Below are 22,945 nucleotides of genomic sequence, written 5' to 3' on the forward strand. Positions count from 1 at the left end.
TTGGAACCCATGCGCTGTCGACAGTTGGTGGAACCTCCGCACGCTCAGTGTTCCGGAACCATTGTCAGTGCGTGGGGGAGCTCGAGAGACACCTCCACACAGCTCTCTTCAGTCACAGGTGTTCCCTGTCCGGGGCAGTCTGAGAAATACCTTCCCGTACCTTGGGGAGGCAGCCTCTGTCACTGGGATTTCCTGCAAACCCCCCTAGCATTCCCTGGCACAGAGACATTAGGAAAACCCTCAGGGGAGACCAGCTCATGCATTCCGTTGGAAACCAAGCGATGCCGACCGTTGGTGTAACCTCCCCAAGCTCAGGGTTCCGGAACCATTGTCAGTGCGTGGGGGAGCTCGAGAGATATCTCCACGCAGCTCTCTTCATTCACAGGTGTTCCCTGTCCGGGGAAGTCCGAGAAATACCTTCCCTGACCTTGGGGAGGCATCCTCTGTCATTGGGATTTCCTGCAAACGCCCCTAGCATTCCCTGGCACAGAGATATTAGGAAAACCCTCAGAGGAGACCAGCTCAGGCATTCCGTTGGAACCCACGCGCTTCCGACCGTTGGTGGAACCTCCCCACGCTCAGGGTTCCGGAAATATTGTCAGTGCGTGGGGGAGCTCGAGAGACACCTCCACGCAGCTCTCTTCATTCACAGGAGTTCCCTGTCCGGGGAAGTCCGAGAAATACCTTCCCTGACCTTGGGGAAGCAGCTTCTGTCACTGGGATTTCCTGCTAACTCCCCTAGCATTCCCTGGCACAGAGAAATTAGGAAAACCCTCAGGGGAGACCAGCTCAGGCATTCCGTTGGAACCCACGCGCTGCCGACCGTTGGTGGAACCTCCCCAAGCTAAGGGTTCCGGAACCATTGTCAGTGCGTGGGGGAGCTCGAGAGACACCTCTACCCAGCTCTCTTCAGTCACAGGTGTTCCCTCAACAGGGAAGTCCAAGAAACACCTTCGCTGACCTTGGGGATGCAGCCTCTGTAACTGGGATTTCCTGCAAACCCCCCTAGCATTCCCTGGCACAGAGACATTAGGAAAACACTCAGGGGAGTCCAGCTCAGGCATTCCGTTGGAACCCACGCGCTGTCGACCGTTGGTGGAACCTCCCCACGCTCAGGGTTCCGGAAATATTGTCAGTGCGTGGGGGAGCTCGAGAGACACCTCCACGCAGCTCTCTTCAGTCACAGGAGATCCCTGTCGGGGGAAGTCCGAGAAATAACTTCCCTGACCTTGGGGAGGCAGCCTCTGTCACTGGGATTTCCTGCAAACACCCCTAGCATTCCCTGGCACAGAGACATTAGGAAAACCCTCAGGGGAGACCAGCTCAGTTATTCCGTTGGAACCCACGCGCTGACGACCGTTGGTGGAACCTCCGCACGCTCAGGGTTCCGGAACCATTGTCAGTGCGTGGGGGAGCTCGAGAGACACCTCCACGCATCTCTTTTCAGTCACAGGTATTCCCTATCCGGGGAAGTCCGAGAAATACCTTCCCTGACCTTGGGGAGGCAGCCTCTGTCAATGGGATTTCCTTCGCCCCCCCTAGCATTCCCTGGCAGAGAGACATTAGGAAAATCCTCAAGGGAGACCAGCTCAGGCATTCCGTTGGAACCCACGCGCTGCCGACCTTTGGTGGATCCTCCCCACTCTCAGGGTTCCGGAACCATTGTCAGTGCGTGGGGGAGCTCGAGAGATATCTCCACGCAGCTCTCTTCAGTCACAGGTGTTCCCTGTCCGGGGAAGTCCGAGAAATACCTTCCCTGACCTTGGGGAGGCAGCCTCTGTCATTGGGATTTCCTGCAAACGCCCCTAGCATTCCCTGGCACAGAGACATTAGGAAAACCCTCAGGGAGAGCAGCTCAGGTATTCCGTTGGAACCCACGCGCTGCCGACCGTTGGTGGAACCTCCCCACGCTCAGGGTTCCGGAAATATTGTCAGTGCATGGGGGAGCTCGAGAGACACCTCCACGAAGCTCTCTTCATTCACAGGAGTTCCCTGTCCGGGGAAGTCCGAGAAATACCTTCCCGGACCTTGGGGAGGCAGCCTCTGTCACTGGGATTTCCTCCAAACCCCCCTAGCATTCCCTGGCACAGAGACATTAGGAAAATCCTCAGGGGAGACCAGCTCAGGCATTCCGTTGGAACCCACGCGCTGCCGACCGTTGGTGGAACCTCCCCAAGCTCAGGGTTCCGGGACCATTGTCAGTGCGTGGGGGAGATCGAGAGACACCTCCACCCAGCTCTCTTCAGTCACAGGTGTTCCCTCAACGGGGAAGTCCAAGAAATACCTTCGCTGAACTTGGGGAGGCAGCCTCTGTAACTGGGATTTCCTGCAAACCCCCCTAGCATTCCCTGGCACAGAGACATCAGGAAAACACTCAGGGGAGACCTGCTCAGGCATTCCGTTGGAACCCACGCGCTGCCGACCTTTGGTGGCACCTCCCCACCCTCAGGGTTCCGGAAATATTGTCAGTGCGTGTGGGAGCTCGAGAGACACCTCCACGCAGCTCTCTTCAGTCACAGGTGTTCCCTGTGCTGGGAAGTCCGAGAAATACCTTCCCTGACCATGGGGAGGCAGCCCCTGTCACTGGGATTTCCTGCAAACACCCCTAGCACTCCCTGGCACAGAGAAATTAGGAAAACCCTCAGGGGAGACCAGCTCAGGCATTCCGTTGGAACCCACGCGCTGCCGACCGTTGGTGGAACCTTCCCACGCTCAGGGTTCCGGAAAAATTGTCACTGCGTGGGGGAGCTCGAGAGAAAACTCCACGCAGCTCTCTTCAGTCACAGGTGTTCCCTGTCCGGGGCAGTCCGAGGAAAACCTTCCCTGACCTTGGGGAGGCAGCCTCTGTCACTGGGATTTCCTGCAAACCCCCCTAGCATTCCCTGGCACAGAGAGATTAGGAAAACACTCAGGGGAGACCAGCTCAGGCATTCCGTTGGAACCCACGCGCTGCAGACAGTTGGTGGAACCTCCCCACGCTCAGGGTTCCGGAAACATTGTCAGTGCGTGGGGGAGCTCGAGAGACACCTCCACCTAGCTCTCTTCAGTCACAGGTGTTCCCTGTCCGGGGAAGTCCGAGAAATACCTTCCCTGACCTTGGGGAGGCAGCCTCTGTCACTGGGATTTCCTGCAAACACCACTGGCATTACCTGGCCCAGATAAATTAGGAAAATCCTCAGCGGTGTCCAGCTCAGGCATTCCGTTGGAACCCACGCGCTGCCGACCGTTGGTGGAACTTTCCCACGCTCAGGGTTCCGGAATCAATGTCAGTGCGTGGGGGAGTTCGAGAGAAAACTCCACGCAGCTCTCTTCAGTCACAGGGGTTTCCTGTCAGGGGAAGTCCGAAAAATAACTTCCCTGACCTTGGGGAGGCAGCCTCTGTCACTGGGATTTCCTGCAAACCCCCCTAGCATTCCCTGGTACAGAGACATTAGAAAAACACTCAGGGGAGAACAGCTCAGTTATTCCGTTGGAACCCACGCGCTGCCGACCGTTGGTGGAACCTCCGGACCCTCAGGGTTCCGGAACCATTGTCAGTGCTTGGGGGAGCTCGAGAGACACCTCCACGCATCTCTTTTCAGTCACAGGTGTTCCCTGTCCGGGGAAGTCCGAGAAATACCTTCCCTGACCTTGGGGAGGCAGCCTCTGTCAATGGGATTTCCTACACCCACCCTAGCATTCCGTGTCAGAGAGACATTAGGAAAACCCTCAGGGGGACCAGCTCAGGCATTCCGTTGGAACCCTTGCGCTGCCGACCTTTGGTGGAACCTCCCCAAACTCAGGGTTCTAGAATCATTGTCATTGCATGGGGAGCTCGAGAGACATCTCCACGCAGCTCTCTTCAGTCACAGGTGTTCCCTCAACAGGGAAGTCAGAGAAATAACTTCGTTGACCTTGGGGAGGCAGCCTCTGTAACTGGGATTTCCTGCAAATCCCCCTAGCATTCCCTGGCACAGAGATATTAGGAAAACCCTCAGGGGAGACCAGCTCAGGCATTCCGTTGGAACCCTTGCGCTGCCGACCTTTGGTGGAACCTCCCCACCCTCAGGGTTCTAGAATCATTGTCAGTGCATGGGGAGCTCGAGAGACATCTCCACGCAGCTCTCTTCAGTCACAGGTGTTCCCTGTCTGGGGAAGTCCGAGAAATACCTTCCCTGACCTTGGGGAGGCAGCCTCTGTCACTGGGATTTCCTGCAAACTCCCCTAGCATTCCCTGGCACAGAGACATTAGGAAAACCCTCAGGGGAGACCAGCTCAGACATTCCGTTTGTACCCACGCGCTGCCGACCGTTGGTGGAACCTCCCCACGCTCAGGGTTCCGGAATCATTTTCAGTGCGTGGGGGAGCTCGCGTGACAGCTCCACGCAGCTCTCTTCAGTCACAGGTGTTCCCTGTCCGGGGAAGTCCGAGAAATACCTTCCCTGACCTTGGGGATTCAGCCTCTCTCACTGGGATTTCCTGCAAAACCCCTAGCATTCCCTGGCACAGAGACATTAGGAAAATCCTCAGGGGAGACCAGCTCAGGCATTCCGTTGGAACCCACGCGCTGCCGACCGTTGGTGGAACCTCAACACTCTCAGGGTTCCGGAAACATTGTCAGTGCGTGGGGGAGCTCGAGAGATATCTCCACGCAGCTCTCTTCAGTCACAGGTGTTCCCTTTCCGGGGAAGTCCGAGAAATACCTTCCCTGACCTTGGGGAGGCAGCCGCTGTCATTGGGATTTCCAGCAAACGCCCCTAGCATTCCCTGGCACAGAGATATTAGGAAAACCCTCAGGGGAGAGCAGCTCAGGCATTCCGTTGGAACCCACGCGCTGCCGACCTTTGCTGGAACCTCCCCACGCTCAGGGTTCCGGAACCATTGTCAATGCTTGTGGGAGCTCGAGAGACACCTCCACCAAGCACTCTTCAGTCACAGGTGTTCCCTCAACGGGGAAGTCCGAGAAATAACTTCGCTGAACTAGGGGAGGCAACCTCTGTAATTGGGATTTCCTGCAAACCCCCCTAGCATTCCCTGGCACAGAGACATTAGGAAAACCCTCAGGGGAGACCAGCTCAGGCATTCCGTTGGAACCCACGCGCTGCCGACCGTTGGTGGAACCTCCCCACTCTCAGGGTTCCGGAACAATTGTCAGTGCGTGGGGGAGCTCGAGAGACACCTCCACGCAGCTCTCTTCAGTCACAGGTGTTCCCTGTTCGGGAAGTCCGAGACAAACCTTCCCTGACCTTGGGGAGGCAGCCTCTGTCACTGGGATTTCCTGCAACCCCCCTAGCATTCCCTGGCACAGAGACATTAGGAAAATCCTCAAGGGAGACCAGCTCAGGCATTCCGTTGGAACCCACGCGCTGCCGACCGTTGGTGGAACCTCCCCACGCTCAGGGTTCCGGAACCATTGTCAGTGCGTGGGGGAGCTCGAGAGACATCTCCACGCAGCTCTCTTCAGTCACAGGTGTTCCCTGTCCGGGGAAGTCCGAGAAATACCTTCCCTGAACTTGGGGAGGAAGCCTCTGTCATTGGGATTTCCTGCAAACGCCCCTAGCATTCCCTGGCACAGAGACATTAGGAAAACCCTCAGGGAGAGCAGCTCAGGTATTCCGTTGGAACCCACGCGCTGCCGACCGTTGGTGGAACCTCCCCACCCTCAGGGTTCCGGAAATATTGTCAGTGCGTGGGGGAGCTCGAGAGACACCTCCACGCAGCTCTCTTCAGTCACAGGTGTTCCCTGTCCGGGGAAGTCCGAGAAATACCTTCCCTGACCTTGGGGAGGCAGCCACTGTCACTGGGATTTAATCCAAACCCCCCCAGCATTCCCTGGCACAGAGACATTAGGAAAACCCTCAGGGGAGACCAGCACAGGCATTCCGTTGGAACCCACGCGCTGCCGACCGTTGGTGTAACCTCCCCAAGCTCAGGGTTCCCGGACCATTGTCAGTGCATGGGGGAGCTCGAGAGACACCTCCACCCAGCTCTCTTCAGTCACAGGTGTTCCCTCAACCGGGAAGTCCAAGAAATACCTTCTCTGACCTTGGGGAGGCAGCCTCTGTAACTGGGATTTCCTGCAAACCCCCCTAGCATTCCCTGGCACAGAGACATCAGGAAAACCCTCAGGGGAGACCTGCTCAGGCATTCCGTTGGAACCCACGCGCTGCTGACCGTTGGTGGAACCTCCCCACCCTCAGGGTTCCGGAAATATTGTCAGTGCGTGGGGGAGCTCGGGAGACACCTCCACGCAGCTCTCTTCAGTCACAGGAGTTCCCTGTCGGGGGAAGTCCGAGAAATACCTTCCCTGACCTTGGGGAGGCAGCCTCTGTCACTGGGATTTCCTGCAAACCCCCCTAGCATTCCCTGGCACAGAGACATTAGGAAAACCCTCAGGGGAGACCAGCTCAGGCATTCCGTTGGGACCCACGCGCTGCCGACCGTTGGTGGAACCTCCCCACTCTCAGGGTTCCGGAACCATTGTCAGTGCGTGTGGGAGCTCGAGAGACACATCCACCCAGCTCTCTTCAGTCACAGGTGTTCCCTCAACGGGGAAGTCCGAGAAATACCTTCCCTGACCTTTGGGAGGCAGCCTCTGTCACTGGGATTTGCTGCACCCCCCCTAGCATTCCCTGGCACAGAGACATTAGGGAAACACTCAGGGGAGACCAGCTCAGGCATTCCGTTGGAACCCACGCGCTGCCGACCGTTGGTGGAACCTCCCCACCCTCAGGGTCCCGGAAACATTGTCAGTGCGTGGGGGAGCTCGAGAGACAACTCCACGCAGCTCTCTTCAGTCACAGGGGTTCCCTGTCCGGGGAATTCCGAGAAATACGTTCCCTGATGTTGGGGAAGCAGCCTCTGTCACTGAGAGTTCCTGCAAAATCCCCTAGCATTCCCTGGCACAGAGACATTAGGAAAACCCTCAGGGGAGACCAGCTCAGGCATTCCGTTGGAACCCATGCGCTGCCGACCGTAGGTGGAACCTCCCCACGCTCAGGGTTCCGGAAACATTGTCAGTGCGTGGGGGAGCTCGAGAGACACCTCCACCTAGCTCTCTTAAATCACAGGTGTTCCCTGTCCGCGGAAATCCGAGAAATACCTTCCCTGACCTTGGGGAGGCAGCCTCTGTCAATGGGATTTCCTACACCCCCCCTAGCATTCCCTGGCACAGAGACATTAGGAAAACCCTCAGGGGAGACCAGCTCAGGCATTCCGTTGGAACTCACGCGCTGCCGACCGTTGGTGGGACCTCCGTACCCTCAGGGTTCCGGAATCATTTTCAGTGCGTGGGGGATCTCGAGAGACATCTCCACGCAGCTCTCTTCAGTCACAGGTGTTCCCTGTCCAGGGAAGTCCGAGAAATATCTTCCCTGACCTTGGGGAGGCAGCCTCTGTCACTGGGACTTCCTGAACCCCCCCCTAGCATTCCGTGGCACAGAGACATTAGGAAAACCCTCAGGGGAGACCAGCTCAGGCATTCCGTTGGAACCCACGCGCTGCCGACCTTTGGTGGAACCTCCCCACGCTCAGGGTTCCATAACAATTGTCAGTGCGTGGGGGAGCTCGAGAGACAACTCCACGCATCTCTCTTCAGTCACAGGTGTTCCCTAAACGGGGAAGTCCGAGAAATACCTTCCCTGACCTTGGGGAGGCAGCCTCTGTCACCGGGATTTCCTGCAAAACCCCATAGCATTCCCTGGCACAGAGACATTAGGAAAACCCTCAGGGGAGACCAGCTAAGGCATTCCGTTGGAACCCACGCGCTGCCGACCGTTGGTGGAACCTCCCCACGCTCAGTGTTCCGGAAATATTGTCAGTGCGTGGGGGAGCTCGAGAGACACCTCCACGCAGCTCTCTTCAGTCACAGGTGTTCCCTGTCCGGGGAAGTCCGAGAAATACCTTCCCTGACCTTGGGGAGGCAACCTCTGTCACTGGGAATTCCTGCAAACCCCCCTAGCATTCCCTGGCACAGAGACATTAGGAAAACCCTCAGGATAGACCAGCTCAGGCATTCCGTTGGAACCCACGCGCTGCCGACCGTTGGTGGAACCTCCCCACGCTCAGGGTTCCGGAAACATTGTCAGTGCGTGGCGGAGTTCGAGAGACACCTCCACGCAGCTCTCTTCAGTCACAGGTGTTCCCTGTCCGGGGAAGTCCGAGAAATACCTTCCCTGACCTTGGGGAGGCAGCCTGTGTCACTGGGATTTCCTGCAAACCCCCCTAGCTTTCCCTGGCACAGAGACATTAGGAAAATCCTCAGGGGAGACCAGCTCAGGCATTCCGTTGGAATCCACGCGCTGCCGACCTTTGGTGGAACCTCCCCACGCTCAGGGTTCTGGAACCATTGTCAGTGCGTGTGGGAGCTCGAGAGACACCTCCACGAAGCTCTCTTCAGTCACAGGTGTTCCCTGTCCGGGGAAGTCCGAGAAATATCTTCCCTGACCTTTGGGAGGCAGCCTCTGTCACTGGTACTTCCTGCACAACCCCTAGCATTCCCTGGCACAGAGACATTAGGGAAACACTCAGGGGAGACCACCTCAGGTAATCCGTTGGAACCCTCGCGCAGCCGACCTTTGGTGGAGCCTCCCCACCCTCAGGGTTCCAGAAACATTGTCAGTGCGTGGGGGAGCTCGAGAGACACCTCCACGAAGCTCTCTTCAGTCACAGGTGTTACCTGTCCGGGGAAGTCCGAGAAATAACTTCCCTGACCTTGGGGAGGCAGCCTCTGTCACTGGGATTTCCTGCAAACCCACCTAGCATTATCTGGCACAGAGACATTAGAAAAACACTCAGGGGAGAACAGCTCAGTTATTCCGTTGGAACCCACGCGCTGCCGACCGTTGGTGGAACCTCCGGACGCTCAGGGTTCCGGAACCATTGTCAGAGCTTGGGGGAGCTCGAGAGACACCTCCACGAATCTCTTTTCAGTCACAGGTGTTCCCTGTCCGGGGAAGTCCGAGAAATACCTTCCCTGACCTTGGGGAGGCAGCCTCTGTCAATGGGATTTCCTACACCCCCCCTAGCATTCCCTGGCAGAGAGACATTAGGAAAATACTCAGGGGAGACCAGCTCAGGCATTCCGTTGGAACCCTTGCGCTGCCGACCTTTGGTGGAACCTCCCCACCCTCAGGGTTCTAGAATCATTGTCAGTGCATGGGGAGCTCGAGAGACATCTCCACGCAGCTCTCTTCAGTCACAGGTGTTCCCTGTCTGGGGAAGTCCGAGAAATACCTTCCCTGCCCTTGGGGAGGCAGCCTCTGTCACTGGGATTTCCTGCAAACTCCCCTAGCATTCCCTGGCACAGAGACATTAGGAAAACCCTCAGGGGAGACCAGCTCAGGCATTCCGTTTGTACCCACGCGCTGCCGACCGTTGGTGGAACCTCCCCACGCTCAGTGTTCCGGAATCATTTTCAGTGCGTGGGGGAGCTCGAGTGACATCTCCACGCAGCTCTCTTCAGTCACAGGTGTTCCCTGCCCGGGGAAGTCCGAGAAATACCTTCCCTGACCTTGGGGAGGCAGCCTCTCTCACTGGGATTTCCTGCAAACCCCCCTAGCATTCCCTGGCACAGAGACATTAGGAAAACCCTCAGGGGAGACCAGCTCAGGCATTCCGTTGGAACCCACGCGCTGCCGACCGTTGGTGGAACCTCCCCACGCTCAGGGTTCCGGAACCATTGTCAGTGCGTGTGGGAGCTCGAGAGACACATCCACCCAGCTCTCTTCAGTCACAGGTGTTCCCTCAATGGGGAAGTCCGAGAAATACCTTCCCTGACCTTTGGGAGGCAGCCTCTGTAACTGGGATTTCCTGCAAACCCCCCTAGCATTCCCTGGCACAGAGACATCAGGAAAACCATCAGGGGAGACCTGCTCAGGCATTCCGTTGGAACCCACGCGCTGCTGACCGTTGGTGGAACCTCCCCACCCTCAGGGTTCCGGAAATATTGTCAGTGCGTGGGGGAGCTCGGGAGACACCTCCACGCAGCTCTCTTCAGTCACAGGAGTTCCCTGTCGGGGGAAGTCCGAGAAATACCTTCCCTGACCTTGGGGAGGCAGCCTCTGTCACTGGGATTTCCTGCAAACCCCCCTAGCATTCCCTGGCACAGAGACATTAGGAAAACCCTCAGGGGAGACCAGCTCAGGCATTCCGTTGGAACCCACGCGCTGCCGACCGTTGGTGGAACCTCCCCACTCTCAGGGTTCCGGAACCATTGTCAGTGCGTGTGGGAGCTCGAGAGACACATCCACCCAGCTCTCTTCAGTCACAGGTGTTCCCTCAACGGGGAAGTCCGAGAAATACCTTCCCTGACCTTTGGGAGGCAGCCTCTGTCACTGGGATTTGCTGCACCCCCCCTAGCATTCCCTGGCACAGAGACATTAGGGAAACACTCAGGGGAGACCAGCTCAGGCATTCCGTTGGAACCCACGCGCTGCCGACCGTTGGTGGAACCTCCCCACCCTCAGGGTCCCGGAAACATTGTCAGTGCGTGGGGGAGCTCGAGAGACAACTCCACGCAGCTCTCTTCAGTCACAGGGGTTCCCTGTCCGGGGAATTCCGAGAAATACGTTCCCTGATGTTGGGGAAGCAGCCTCTGTCACTGAGAGTTCCTGCAAAATCCCCTAGCATTCCCTGGCACAGAGACATTAGGAAAACCCTCAGGGGAGACCAGCTCAGGCATTCCGTTGGAACCCATGCGCTGCCGACCGTAGGTGGAACCTCCCCACGCTCAGGGTTCCGGAAACATTGTCAGTGCGTGGGGGAGCTCGAGAGACACCTCCACCTAGCTCTCTTAAATCACAGGTGTTCCCTGTCCGCGGAAATCCGAGAAATACCTTCCCTGACCTTGGGGAGGCAGCCTCTGTCAATAGGATTTCCTACACCCCCCCTAGCATTCCCTGGCACAGAGACATTAGGAAAACCCTCAGGGGAGACCAGCTCAGGCATTCCGTTGGAACCCACGCGCTGCCGACCGTTGGTGGGACCTCCGTACCCTCAGGGTTCCGGAATCATTTTCAGTGCGTGGGGGATCTCGAGAGACATCTCCACGCAGCTCTCTTCAGTCACAGGTGTTCCCTGTCCAGGGAAGTCCGAGAAATATCTTCCCTGACCTTGGGGAGGCAGCCTCTGTCACTGGGACTTCCTGCACCCCCCCCTAGCATTCCGTGGCACAGAGACATTAGGAAAACCCTCAGGGGAGACCAGCTCAGGCATTCCGTTGGAACCCACGCGCTGCCGACCTTTGGTGGAACCTCCCCACGCTCAGGGTTCCAAAACAATTGTCAGTGCGTGGGGGAGCTCGAGAGACAACTCCACGCATCTCTCTTCAGTCACAGGTGTTCCCTCAACGGGGAAGTCCGAGAAATACCTTCCCTGACCTTGGGGAGGCAGCCTCTGTCACTGGGATTTCCTGCACCACCCCTAGCATTCCCTGGCACAGAGACATTAGGGAAACACTCAGGGGAGACCACCTCAGGCAATCCGTTGGAACCCTCGCGCAGCCGACCTTTGGTGGAGCCTCCCCACCCTCAGGGTTCCAGAAAGATTGTCAGTGCGTGGGGGAGCTCGAGAGACACCTCCACGAAGCTCTCTTCAGTCACAGGTGTTCCCTGTCCGGGGAAGTCCGAGAAATAACTTCCCTGACCTTGGGGAGGCAGCCTCTGTCACTGGGATTTCCTGCAAACCCCAGTAGCATTATCTGGCACAGAGACATTAGAAAAACACTCAGGGGAGAACAGCTCAGTTATTCTGTTGGAACCCACGCGCTGCCGACCTTTGGTGGAACCTCCGGACGCTCAGGGTTCCGGAACCATTGTCAGAGCTTGGGGGAGCTCGAGAGACACCTCCACGCAGCTCTCTTCAGTCACAGGTGTTCCCTGTCTGGGGAAGTCCGAGAAATACCTTCCCTGCCCTTGGGGAGGCAGCCTCTGTCACTGGGATTTCCTGCAAACTCCCCTAGCATTCCCTGGCACAGAGACATTAGGAAAACCCTCAGGGGAGACCAGCTCAGGCATTCCGTTTGTACCCACGCGCTGCCGACCGTTGGTGGAACCTCCCCACGCTCAGGGTTCCGGAATCATTTTCAGTGCGTGGGGGAGCTCGAGTGACAGCTCCACGCAGCTCTCTTCAGTCACAGGTGTTCCCTGTCCGGGGAAGTCCGAGAAATACCTTCCCTGACCTTGGGGAGGCAGCCTCTCTCACTGGGATTTCCTGCAAAACCCCTAGCATTCCCTGGCACAGAGACATTAGGAAAATCCTCAGGGGAGACCAGCTCAGGCATTCCGTTGGAACCCACGCGCTGCCGACCGTTGGTGGAACCTCAACACTCTCAGGGTTCCGGAACCATTGTCAGTGCGTGGGGGATCTCGAGAGATATCTCCACGGAGCTCTCTTCAGTCACAGGTGTTCCCTGTCCGGGGAAGTCCGAGAAATACCTTCCCTGACCTTTGGGAGGCAGCCTCTGTCATTGGGATTTCCTGCAAACGCCCCTAGCATTCCCTGGCACAGAGATATTAGGAAAACCCTCAGGGGAGAGCAGCTCAGGCATTCCGTTGGAACCCACGCGCTGCCGACCGTTGCTGGAACCTCCCCACGCTCAGGGTTCCGGAACCATTGTCAGTGTGTGTGGGAGCTCGAGAGACACCTCCACCCAGCACTCTTCAGTCACAGGTGTTCCCTCAACGGGGAAGTCCGAGAAATAACTTCGCTGACCAAGGGGAGGCAGCCTCTGTAACTGGGATTTCCTGCAAACCCCCCTAGCATTCCCTGGCACAGAGACATTAGGAAAACCCTCAGGGGAGACCAGCTCAGGCATTCCGTTGGAACCCACGCGCTGCCGACCGTTGGTGGAACCTCCCCACTCTCAGGGTTCCGCAAATATTGTCAGTGCGTGGGGGAGCTCGAGAGACACCTCCACGCAGCTCTCTTCAGTCACAGGTGTTCCCTGTCCGGGGAAGTCCGAGACATACCTTCCCTGACCTTGGGGAGGCAGCCTCTGTCACTGGGATTTCCTGAAACCCCCCTAGCATTCCCTGGCACAGAGACATTAGGAAAATACTCAAGGGAGACCAGCTCAGGCATTCCGTTGGAACCCACGCGCTGCCGACCGTTGGTGGAACCTCCCCACGCTCATGGTTCCGGAAACATTGTCAGTGCGTGGGGGAGCTCGAGAGACACCTCCACGAATCTCTTTTCAGTCACAGGTGTTCCCTGTCCGGGGAAGTCCGAGAAATAACTTCCCTGACCTTGGGGAGGCAGCCTCTGTCAATGGGATTTCCTACACCCCCCCTAGCATTCCCTGGCAGAGAGACATTAGGAAAATACTCAGGGGAGACCAGCTCAGGCATTCCGTTGGAACCCTTGCGCTGCCGACCTTTGGTGGAACCTCCCCACCCTCAGGGTTCTAGAATCATTGTCAGTGCATGGGGAGCTCGAGAGACATCTCCACGCAGCTCTCTTCAGTCACAGGTGTTCCCTGTCTGGGGAAGTCCGAGAAATACCTTCCCTGCCCTTGGGGAGGCAGCCTCTGTCACTGGGATTTCCTGCAAACTCCCCTAGCATTCCCTGGCACAGAGACATTAGGAAAACCCTCAGGGGAGACCAGCTCAGGCATTCCGTTTGTACCCACGCGCTGCCGACCGTTGGTGGAACCTCCCCACGCTCAGTGTTCCGGAATCATTTTCAGTGCGTGGGGGAGCTCGAGTGACAGCTCCACGCAGCTCTCTTCAGTCACAGGTGTTCCCTGCCCGGGGAAGTCCGAGAAATATCTTCCCTGACCTTGGGGAGGCAGCCTCTCTCACTGGGATTTCCTGCAAACCCCCCTAGCATTCCCTGGCACAGAGACATTAGGAAAACCCTCAGGGGAGACCAGCTCAGGCATTCCGTTGGAACCCACGCGCTGCCGACCGTTGGTGGAACCTCCCCACGCTCAGGGTTCCGGAACCATTGTCAGTGCGTGTGGGAGCTCGAGAGGCACATCCACCCAGCTCTCTTCAGTCACAGGTGTTCCCTCAATGGGGAAGTCCGAGAAATACCTTCCCTGACCTTTGGGAGGCAGCCTCTGTCACTGGGATTTGCTGCACCCCCCCTAGCATTCCCTGGCACAGAGACATTAGGGAAACACTCAGGGGAGACCAGCTCAGGCATTCCGTTGGAACCCACGCGCTGCCGACCGTTGGTGGAACCTCCCCACCCTCAGGGTCCCGGAAACATTGTCAGTGCGTGGGGGAGCTCGAGAGACAACTCCACGCAGCTCTCTTCAGTCACAGGGGTTCCCTGTCCGGGGAAGTCCGAGAAATATATTCCCTGATGTTGGGGAAGCAGCCTCTGTCACTGAGAGTTCCTGCAAAATCCCCTAGCATTCCCTGGCACAGAGACATTAGGAAAACCCTCAGGGGAGACCAGCTCAGGCATTCCGTTGGAACCCATGCGCTGCCGACCGTAGGTGGAACCTCCCCACGCTCAGGGTTCCGGAACCATTGTCAGTGCGTGGGGGAGCTCGAGAGACACCTCCACCTAGCTCTCTTAAATCACAAGTGTTCCCTGTCCGGGGAAGTCCGAGAAATACCTTCCCTGACCTTGGGGAGGCAGCCTCTGTCAATGGGATTTCCTACACCCCCCCTAGCATTCCCTGGCACAGAGACATTAGGAAAACCCTCAGGGGAGACCAGCTCAGGCATTCCGTTGGAACCCACGCGCTGCCGACCGTTGGTGGAACCTCCCCACCCTCAGGGTTCCGGAATCATTTTCAGTGCGTGGGGGATCTCGAGAGACATCTCCACGCAGCTCTCTTCAGTCACAGGTGTTCCCTGTCCAGGGAAGTCCGAGAAATAACTTCCCTGACTTTGGGGACGCAGCCTCTGTCACTGGGATTTCCTGCACCCCCCCTAGCATTTCGTGGCACAGAGACATTAGGAAAACCCTCAGGGGAGACCAGCTCAGGCATTCCGTTGGAACCCACGCGCTGCCGACCTTTGGTGGAACCTCCCCACGCTCAGGGTTCCAAAACAATTGTCAGTGCGTGGGGGAGCTCGAGAGACAACTCCACGCATCTCTCTTCAGTCACAGGTGTTCCCTCAACGGGGAAGTCCGAGAAATACCTTCCCTGACCTTGGGGAGGCAGCCTCTGTCACTGGGATTTCCTGCACCACCCCTAGCATTCCCTGGCACAGAGACATTAGGGAAACACTCAGGGGAGACCACCTCAGGCAATCCGTTGGAACCCTCGCGCAGCCGACCTTTGGTGGAGCCTCCCCACCCTCAGGGTTCCAGAAAGATTGTCAGTGCGTGGGGGAGCTCGAGAGACACCTCCACGAAGCTCTCTTCAGTCACAGGTGTTCCCTGTCCGGGGAAGTCCGAGAAATAACTTCCCTGACCTTGGGGAGGCAGCCTCTGTCACTGGGATTTCCTGCAAACCCCCCTAGCATTATCTGGCACAGAGACATTAGAAAAACACTCAGGGGAGAACAGCTCAGTTATTCTGTTGGAACCCACGCGCTGCCGACCTTTGGTGGAACCTCCGGACGCTCAGGGTTCCGGAACCATTGTCAGAGCTTGGGGGAGCTCGAGAGACACCTCCACGAATCTCTTTTAAGTCACAGGTGTTCCCTGTCCGGGGAAGTCCGAGAAATAGATTCCCTGACCTTGGGGAGGCAGCCTCTGTCAATGGGATTTCCTGCAACCCCCCTAGCATTCCCTGGCACAGAGACATTAGGAAAATCCTCAAGGGAGACCAGCTCAGGCATTCCGTTGGAACCCACGCGCTGCCGACCGTTGGTGGAACCTCAACACGCTCATGGTTCCGGAAACATTGTCAGTGCGTGGGGGAGCTCGAGAGACATCTCCACGCAGCTCTCTTCAGTCACAGGTGTTCCCTGTCCGGGGAAGTCCGAGAAATACCTTCCCTGACATTGGGGAGGCAGCCTCTGTCATTGGGATTTCCTGCAAAAGCCCCTAGCATTCCCTGGCACAGAGACATTAGGAAAACCCTCAGGGAGAGCAGCTCAGGTATTCCGTTGGAACCCACGCGCTGCCGACCGTTGGTGGAACCTCCCCAACCTCCGGGTTCCGGAAATATTGTCAGTGCGTGGGGGAGCTCGACAGACACCTCCACGCAGCTCTCTTCAGTTACAGGAGTACCCTGTCCGGGGAAGTCCGAGAAATACCTTCCCTTACCTTGGGGAGGCCGCCACTGTCACTGGGATTTCCTCCAAACCCCCCTAACATTCCCTGGCACAGAGACATTAGGAAAACCCTCAGTGGAGACCAGCACAGGCATTCCGTTGGAACCCACGCGCTGCCGACCGTTGGTGGAACCTCCCCAAGCTCAGGGTTCCCGGACCATTGTCAGTGCGTGGGGGAGCTCGAGAGACACCTCCACCCAGCTCTCTTCAGTCACAGGTGTTCCCTCAACGGGGAAGTCCAAGAAATACCTTCGCTGACCTTTGGGAGGCAGCCTCTGTAACTGGGATTTCCTGCAAACCCCCCTAGCATTCCCTGGCACAGAGACATCAGGAAAACCCTCAGGGGAGACCTGCTCAGGCATTCCGTTGGAACCCACGCGCTGCTGACCGTTGGTGGAACCTCCACACCCTCAGGGTTCCGGAAATATTGTCAGTGGGTGGGGGAGCTCGAGAGACACCTCCACGCAGCTCTCTTCAGTCACAGGAGTTCCCTGTCGGGGGAAGTCCGAGAAATACCTTCCCTGACCTTGGGGAGGCAGCCTCTGTCACTGGGATTTCCTGAAAACCCCCCTAGCATTCCCTGGCACACAGACATTAGGAAAATCCTCAGGGGAGACCAGCTCAGGCATTCCGTTGGAACCCACGCGCTGCCGACCGTTGGTGGAACCTCCCCACGCTCAGGGTGCCGGAACCATTGTCAGTGCGTGTGGGAGCTCGAGAGACACATCCACCCAGCTCTCTTCAGTCACAGGTGTTCCCTCAACGGGGAAGTCCGAGAAATAACTTCGCTGACCTTGGGGAGGCAGCCTCTGTAACTGGGATTTCCTGCAAACCCCCCTAGCATTCCCTGGCACAGAGACATTAGGAAAACCCTCAGGGGAGACCAGCTCAGGCATTCCGTTGGAACCCACGCGCTGCCGACCGTTGGTGGAACCTCCCCACTCTCAGGGTTCCGGAAGCATTGTCAGTGCGTGGGGGAGCTCGAGAGACACCTCCACGCAGGTCTCTTCAGTCACAGGTGTTCCCTGTCTGGGGAAGTCCGAGAAATACCTTCCCTGACCTTGGGGAGGCAGCCTCTGTCACTGGGATTTCCTGCAAACCCCCCTAGCATTCCCTGGCAGAGAGACATTAGGAAAACCCTCAGGGGAGACCAGCTCAGGCATTCCGTTGGAACCCACGCGCTGCCGACCGTTGGTGGAACCTCCCCACACTCAGGGTTCTGGAATCATTGTCAGTGCGTGTGGGATCTCGAGAGACACCTCCACCCAGGTCTCTTCAGTCACAGGTGTTCCCTGTCCGGGGAAGTCCGAGAAATAACTTCCCTGACTTTAGGGAGGCAGCCTCTGTCACTGGGATTTGCTGCACGCCCCCTAGCATTCCCTGGCACAGAGACATTAGGGAAACACTCATGGGAGACCAGCTCAGGCAATACGTTGGAACCCTCGCCTAGCCGACCTTTGGTGGAACCTCCCCACCCTCAGGGTTCCGGAAACATTTTCAGTGCGTGGGGGATCTCGAGAGACACCTCCACGCAGCTCTCTTCAGTCACAGGTGTTCCCTGTCCGGGGAAGTCCGAGAAAAACCTTCCCTGAACTTGGGGAGGAAGCCTCTCTCACTGGGATTTCCTGCAAACACCCCTAGCATTCCCTGGCACAGAGACATTAGGAAAACCCTCAGGGGAGACCAGCTCAGGCATTCCGTTGGAACCCACGCGCTGCCGACCGTTGGGGGAACCTCCCCACGCTCAGGGTTCCAGAACCATTGTCAGTGCGTGGGGGAGCTCAAGAGACACCTCCACGCAGCTCTTTTCAGTCACAGGTGTTCCCTGTCCGGGGAAGTCCGAGAAATATCTTCCCTGACCTTGGGGAGGCAGCCTCTGTCACTGGGATTTCCTGCAAACCCCCCTAGCATTCCCTGGCACAGAGACATTAGGAAAACCCTCAGGGGAGACCAGCTCAGGCATTCCGTTGGAACCCATGCGCTGCCGACCGAAGGTGGAACCTCCCCACGCTCAGGGTTCCGGAACCATTGTCAGTGCGTGGGGGAGCTCGAGAGACACCTCCACCTAGCTCTCTTAAATCACAGGTGTTCCCTGTCCGGGGAAGTCCGAGAAATACCTTCCCTGACCTTGGGGAGGCAGCCTCTGTCACTGGGATTTCCTGCAAACCCCACTGGCATTACCTGGCCCAGAGAAATTAGGAAAATCCTCAGCGGAGACCAGCTCAGGCATTCCGTTGGAACCCACGCGCTGCCGACCGTTGTTGGAACATTCCCACGCTCAGGGTTCCGGAACCATTGTCAGTGCGTGGCGGAGTTCGAGAGACACCTCCACGCAGCTCTCTTCAGTCACAGGTGTTCCCTGTCCGGGGAAGTCCGAGAAATAGCTTCCCTGACCTTGGGGAGGCAGCCTCTGTCACTGGGATTTCCTGCAAACCCCCCTAGCTTTCCCTGGCACAGAGACATTAGGAAAACCCTCAGGGGAGACCAGCTCAGGCATTCCGTTGGAATCCACGCGCTGCCGACCGTTGGTGGAACCTCCGCACGCTCAGGGTTCTGGAACCATTGTCAGTGCGTGTGGGAGCTCGAGAGACACCTCCACGAAGCTCTCTTCAGTCACATGTGTTCCCTGTCCGGGGAAGTCCGAGAAATACCTTCCCTGACCTTTGGGAGGCAGCCTCTGTCACTGGGATTTCCTGCAAACCCCCCTAGCATTCCCTGGCACAGAGACATTAGGAAAACCCTCAGGGGAGACCAGCTCAGGCATTCCGTTGGAACCCACGCGCTGCCGACCTTTGGTGGAACCTCCCCACGCTCAGGGTTCCGGAACCATTGTCAGTGCGTGGGGGAGCTCGAGAGACACCTCCACGCAGCTCTCTTCAGTCACAGGTGTTCCCTGTCTGGGGAAGTCCGAGAAATACCTTCCCTGACCTTGGGGAGGCAGCCTCTGTCACTGGGATTTCCTGCAAATCCCCCTAGCTTTCCCTGGCAGAGAGACATTAGGAAAACCCTCAGGGGAGACCAGCTCAGGCAATCCGTTGGAACCTTTCGCAGCCGACCTTTGGTGGAACCTTCCCACCCTCAGGGTTCCGGAACCATTGTCAGTGCGTGGGGTAGCTCGAGAGACACCTCCACGCAGCTCTCTTCAGTCACAGGTGTTCCCTGTCCGGGGAAGTCCGAGAAATAACTTCCCTGACCTTGGGGAGGCAGCCTCTGTCACTGGGATTTCCTGCAAACACCACTGGCATTACCTGGCCCAGAGAAATTAGGAAAATCCTCAGCGGAGTGCAGCTCAGGCATTCCGTTGGAACCCACGCGCCGCCGACCGTTGGTGGAACCTCCGGACGCTCAGGGTTCCGGAACCATTGTCAGTGCTTGGGGGAGCTCGAGAGACACCTCCACGAATCTCTTTTCAGTCACAGGTGTTCCCTGTCCGGGGAAGTCCGAGAAATACCTTCCCTGACCTTGGGGAGGCAAACTCTGTCAATGGGATTTCCTACACCCCCCCTAGCATTCCCTGGCAGAGAGACATTAGGAAAATCCTCAGGGGAGACCAGCTCAGGCATTCCGTTGGAACACTTGCGCTGCCGACATTTGGTGGAACCTCCCCACCCTCAGGGTTCTAGAATCATTGTCAGTGCATGGGGAGCTCGAGAGACATCTCCACGCAGCTCTCTTCAGTCACAGGTGTTCCCTGTCTGGGGAAGTCCGAGAAATACCTTCCCTGACCTTGGGGAGGCAGCCTCTGTCACTGGGATTTCCTGCAAACTCCCCTAGCATTCCCTGGCACAGAGAAATTAGGAAAACCCTCAGGGGAGACCAGCTCAGGCATTCCGTTTGTACCCACGCGCTGCCGACCGTTGGTGTAACCTCCCCACGCTCAGGGTTCCAGAATCATTTTCAGTGCGTGGGGGAGCTCGAGTGACAGCTCCACGCAGCTCTCTTCAGTCACAGGTGTTCCCTGTCCGGGGAAGTCCGAGAAATACCTTCCCTGACCTTCGGGAGGCAGCCTCTCTCACTGGGATTTCCTGCAAAACCCCTAGCATTCCCTGGCACAGAGACATTAGGAAAATCCTCAGGGGAGACCAGCTCAGGCATTCCGTTGGAACCCACGCGCTACCGACCGTTGGTGGAACCTCAACACTCTCAGGGTTCCGGAACCATTGTCAGTGCGTGGGGGAGCTCGAGAGATATCTCCACGCAGCTCTCTTAAGTCACAGGTGTTCCCTGTCCGGGGAAGTCCGAGAAATACCTTCCCTGACCTTGGGGAGGCAGCCTCTGTCACTGGGATTTCCTGCAAACCCCCCTAGCATTCCCTGGCACAGAGACATTAGGAAAACCCTCAGGGGAGACCAGCTCAGGCATTCCGTTGGAACCCATGCGCTGCCGACCGTAGGTGGAACCTCCCCACGCTCAGGGTTCCGGAAACATTGTCAGTGCGTGGGGGAGCTCGAGAGACACCTCCACCTAGCTCACTTAAATCACAGGTGTTCCCTGTCCGGGGAAGTCCGAGAAATACCTTCCCTGACCTTGGGGAGGCAGCCTCTGTCACTGGGATTTCCTGCAAACCCCACTGGCATTACCTGGCCCAGAGAAATTAGGAAAATCCTCAGCGGAGACCAGCTCAGGCATTCCGTTGGAACCCACGCGCTGCCGACCGTTGTTGGAACATTCCCACGCTCAGGGTTCCGGAACCATTGTCAGTGCGTGGCGGAGTTCGAGAGACACCTCCACGCAGCTCTCTTCAGTCACAGGTGTTCCCTGTCCGGGGAAGTCCGAGAAATAGCTTCCCTGACCTTGGGGAGGCAGCCTCTGTCACTGGGATTTCCTGCAAACCCCCCTAGCTTTCCCTGGCACAGAGACATTAGGAAAACCCTCAGGGGAGACCAGCTCAGGCATTCCGTTGGAATCCACGCGCTGCCGACCGTTGGTGGAACCTCCGCACGCTCAGGGTTCTGGAACCATTGTCAGTGCGTGTGGGAGCTCGAGAGACACCTCCACGAAGCTCTCTTCAGTCACATGTGTTCCCTGTCCGGGGAAGTCCGAGAAATACCTTCCCTGACCTTTGGGAGGAAGCCTCTGTCACTGGGATTTCCTGCACCACCCGTAGCATTCCCTGGCACAGAGACATTAGGGAAACACTCAGGGGAGACCAGCTCAGGCAATCCGTTGGAACCCTCGCGCAGCCGACCTTTGGTGGAGCCTCCCCACCCTCAGGGTTCCAGAAACATTGTCAGTGCGTGGGGGAGCTCGAGAGACACCTCCCCGAAGCTCTCTTCACTCACAGGTGTTCCCTGTCCGGGGAAGTCCGAGAAATACCTTCCCTGACCTTTGGGAGGCAGCCTCTGTCACTGGGATTTCCTGCAAACCCCCCTAGCATTCCCTGGCACAGAGACATTAGGAAAACCCTCAGGGGAGACCAGCTCAGGCATTCCGTTGGAACCCACGCGCTGCCGACCTTTGGTGGAACCTCCCCACGCTCAGGGTTCCGGAACCATTGTCAGTGCGTGGGGGAGCTCGAGAGACACCTCCACGCAGCTCTCTTCAGTCACAGGTGTTCCCTGTCTGGGGAAGTCCGAGAAATACCTTCCCTGACCTTGGGGAGGCAGCCTCTGTCACTGGGATTTCCTGCAAATCCCCCTAGCTTTCCCTGGCAGAGAGACATTAGGAAAACCCTCAGGGGAGACCAGCTCAGGCAATCCGTTGGAAACTTTCGCAGCCGACCTTTGGTGGAACCTTCCCACCCTCAGGGTTCCGGAACCATTGTCAGTGCGTGGGGTAGCTCGAGAGACACCTCCACGCAGCTCTCTTCAGTCACAGGTGTTCCCTGTCCGGGGAAGTCCGAGAAATACCTTCCCTGACCTTGGGGAGGCAGCCTCTGTCACTGGGATTTCCTGCAAACACCACTGGCATTACCTGGCCCAGAGAAATTAGGAAAATCCTCAGCGGAGTGCAGCTCAGGCATTCCGTTGGAACCCACGCGCCGCCGACCGTTGGTGGAACCTCCGGACGCTCAGGGTTCCGGAACCATTGTCAGTGCTTGGGGGAGCTCGAGAGACACCTCCACGAATCTCTTTTCAGTCACAGGTGTTCCCTGTCCGGGGAAGTCCGAGAAATACCTTCCCTGACCTTGGGGAGGCAACCTCTGTCAATGGGATTTCCTACACCCCCCCTAGCATTCCCTGGCAGAGAGACATTAGGAAAATCCTCAGGGGAGACCAGCTCAGGCATTCCGTTGGAACCCTTGCGCTGCCGACATTTGGTGGAACCTCCCCACCCTCAGGGTTCTAGAATCATTGTCAGTGCATGGGGAGCTCGAGAGACATCTCCACGCAGCTCTCTTCAGTCACAGGTGTTCCCTGTCTGGGGAAGTCCGAGAAATACCTTCCCTGACCTTGGGGAGGCAGCCTCTGTCACTGGGATTTCCTGCAAACTCCCCTAGCATTCCCTGGCACAGAGAAATTAGGAAAACCCTCAGGGGAGACCAGCTCAGGCATTCCGTTTGTACCCACGCGCTGCCGACCGTTGGTGTAACCTCCCCACGCTCAGGGTTCCGGAATCATTTTCAGTGCGTGGGGGAGCTCGAGTGACAGCTCCACGCAGCTCTCTTCAGTCACAGGTGTTCCCTGTCCGGGGAAGTCCGAGAAATACCTTCCCTGACCTTCGGGAGGCAGCCTCTCTCACTGGGATTTCCTGCAAAACCCCTAGCATTCCCTGGCACAGAGACATTAGGAAAATCCTCAGGGGAGACCAGCTCAGGCATTCCGTTGGAACCCACGCGCTACCGA

The sequence above is a fragment of the Vicugna pacos genome, unplaced genomic scaffold, assembly GCF_048564905.1.
Source record: "Vicugna pacos unplaced genomic scaffold, VicPac4 SAC-SAT, whole genome shotgun sequence".
Classification (NCBI taxonomy): Eukaryota; Metazoa; Chordata; class Mammalia; order Artiodactyla; family Camelidae; genus Vicugna; species Vicugna pacos.